The sequence below is a fragment of the Rattus norvegicus genome, chromosome 10 (genome assembly GCF_021556685.1).
Source record: "Rattus norvegicus strain SHRSP/BbbUtx chromosome 10, alternate assembly SHRSP_T2T, whole genome shotgun sequence".
Classification (NCBI taxonomy): Eukaryota; Metazoa; Chordata; class Mammalia; order Rodentia; family Muridae; genus Rattus; species Rattus norvegicus.
Window position 1 is genome coordinate 109,137,218 of NC_141543.1, and position 3,145 is coordinate 109,140,362.

Consider the following 3,145-nt stretch of genomic DNA (forward strand, 5'->3'; position numbering starts at 1 on the left):
CTTGGGTGTTGATGAGGATCAGACTCTACGCTGGCATCCATTCAGGGTGGGCTTCTCTATGGAGGAGAAGTTAGGCCAAGGGTAGCAGGGCCTGGAGTCTGGAGACTTTGGACTCAAACAAAAAGCCCCATGGAGCCTTATTTGGAAGGGAAACTCGCCAACTCCCAGAGCCTCATGAGTCAGCCGTCAGGAATGCCTGTGGTATTTCATAACGAATAATAAGGCTGCAAAGGTAGCATTGTTAGCTGGTTTGGCCTGCACGAACCTGTGAGTAGGCAGGTCCCGAGTTTTATCGGTGAGATGCACACGCGGCCCTGGCAGCCTGTTGAAGATCACAGTGGGTGAAGGCAGTGGGAGCCCAGATCGGGGCTTTGGCTTCCTCCCCAGAATGGCTCAGACACAGCCACCCTGTGGCTCTCCAGCACTTCCAGTGCATGAGCCAGTGCCCGCCGTCCATGTAAGAACATGAACGAGGTACAGCTCGGGAGATAAGCACGAGGAAGACACTGGGTCAAAAAGCTAACCTAATGCCAGCATGGGGTGCACGCCTCTGACTACACAATTCTGGGATAGAAGCAGGCAGATCACTATGAATTCAAGGCTAGCCTGGTTTAGACGTGGTGAGCATCAGGCCAGCCAAGGCTACATAATGAGACCTTGTGTCAGAACAAACACAAAATAGGAGGAAGAGGAGGAGGAGGGGGGGAGGGAGGAGGAGGAAGAGGAGGAGGAGGAGGAAGAAGAAGAGGAGGAGGAGGAGGAAGAGGAGGAGGAGGAAGAGGAAGAGGAGGAGGAGGAAGAGGAGGAGGAGGAGAAGGCAGTAAGAAGAAAAGCCAGTCTGCCTCAGAGGCAAGTTGTACAATCAGGACATAGTAGATCAGGGCTCCTCAGAGAAGATGGGCCCCCAGGCCATACTGTGGCTGGCAGTGTTGGGTGACTTGTGGCTCACCTTGGTGTCTTGGCTGTTGGCACAGAGCAGCTTTCTACTCATTGAAATATAAGCCTCCCCCAGAGGTGGTCCTTAATACCATCAAAGCCAGAAAGAAGGGAAGAAGAGGAGGAAGGAAGGGAAAGGGGAGGGGGAGACACAGAAAGAGAGAGACAAAGAGGGAGAGAGGGAGAGAGGGAGACAGAGACAGAGAGAGACAGACACACAGAGAGACAGAGACAGAGACAGAGAGAGTGCAAAAAGTACACTTACTATAGAGACAGCCTGGCTCTGCCCTAGCTATCAGAGAGAAGACCTCATCTCTGCTCAGAAGTGAGAGAGAGAGAAACACAGTGTCCCCAGAAAGGAGGCATGTAACCCATGTTCGCAGACACAGGTCTAAATCATGTATGACATGTCCAGGTGTTATCCGGGAAGCTCTGGACCAGGTTGCTAGTAGCCCAGTGCTGCCAAGGGGGTTGGTGGCAGAGAGAGGAACTGTTTAATTGACACCACCTAAAGGTGACCAAGTGGACATGTGTGTTGCCAAATGTGTGACAGAAATACATATCCTGTCTCAAAGACGTGTTGTCATCAAGGGAGGCACTCACTGTTGAGGAAGACAGCTTAGAAAGTCTCACCCCCAGTAGTCTCCCTGGGGAAGCCAGCTTGCTGTGACAATCTTCAACACCCACCTCTGGAAGGGACCTCTGTCTATAAACATTTTCAGTCAGGTCACACCTAGGAAACGGACATCAGCTCCTGAATGTTCCTCAAAGACAACACAGAGGAGGGGCAGAGCTTGGCTGGACTCAGGCTGAGCCCTGGCCTTTACACATGGCTAACCCCATGGCTATCTGAAAGAGACAGACTCCCACTAGGGGACAAGGGCCACCTTGGGTAGATGAAGGGGTGTGGGTGAGACAGGGGTGTGCCTCTGGAAGCTGGGCTGCAGGGGTATGTAGCAGCCCCTACAGTCCAGGGCAAGGCCTCAGGGGCCGAGAGCCAGGCTGGCCAGACTCTTTGGAGTCTTATCTGTCTATGCTTGAGCAGTTATCCTGATCTCTGTCTCCCTAGAAACCTTGGGGAGTTGCTAGTGCCCGTCTGAGGAAACTCGGAGAAATTTTCCAAGCTACAGGCTTCTTGGAAATGCCTAGGAGAACAGACCTGTGGGCACAGGTGGGCACCTCTTTTGGAATGCCTCTCATGACAAGGACATGAAAGGACCAGAGTACAACAGAAAGTGGTTTCCCCAAGATAGTGGATCTCCTGGGGCTGGGGCTAGCGGATATACAGTGCTTGCCCAGCATGCACGCTGTCCTGAGTTGGAGCCTAGCGTTGCATAAACTTGACACAGATATGTGTGCCTGTAATCACAGCCTCATCGGGAGATGGAGCCCGGAGAACCAGTCCTTCTCTGGATACATAGCCATTTTGAAGCCAGGCAGGATACAGGAGACTCTCTTTAAAGGGGCACCAAGGGCCTGGGTCTGTGGCACATGCCCATTGTGGAAGGAAGCAGAGTGTGCCATCAAGTGATTGGTCAGTCCAGCTACACTCATCTCCACTGATCAAGAAAAGCAAAGGAGCGGGGTTGGGGATTTGGCTCAGTGGTAGAGCGCTTACCGAGGAAGCGCAAGGTCCTGGGTTCAGTCCCCAGCCCCGAAAAAAAAAAAAAAAAAGAAAAAAAGAAAAGCAAAGGAGTGTTGGTGGTCCAGGCGCTAGAAGTGAGAGCAGTCACAGCAGCTCTGAAAAGGTGCTGGCACTAAATTACCCTTCAGAGGTGAGCTCTATTGGGAGAGAGGACCAGAGGATCATGGGAGCCAAGATCAGGTCCTGAGGTGGGAAGAGCACAAGAAAGGGACAGGACATTATGTCAAAGACAACACAATGGGGCCTTAAAGGGGAAGAGAGGCCCCTTTAACCTGGAGTGATAGCTTCAGGTAAAAGTAAGAGAAAACCCACTTCGTGACAAGATGCCGAGAGAAGGCTCGTAGGGAAACCTATGGAGAAATCCTCTGTACGAAGGGAGATGTTAGAGTCTTGTGTCCTTCCAGAGGGTGCACCCACCACATGACTGAGCCTGTGTGACAAGTATGGAGGAGCCTGGCCCTGGGAAGAATCATAAATTAGGACTAGCTCTATGTCCCAGAGAATGAACTGTAGGGTACAGGGAGGGCCCGTGACATGATTGCTTCAGACAGTGAGCTCTGACCA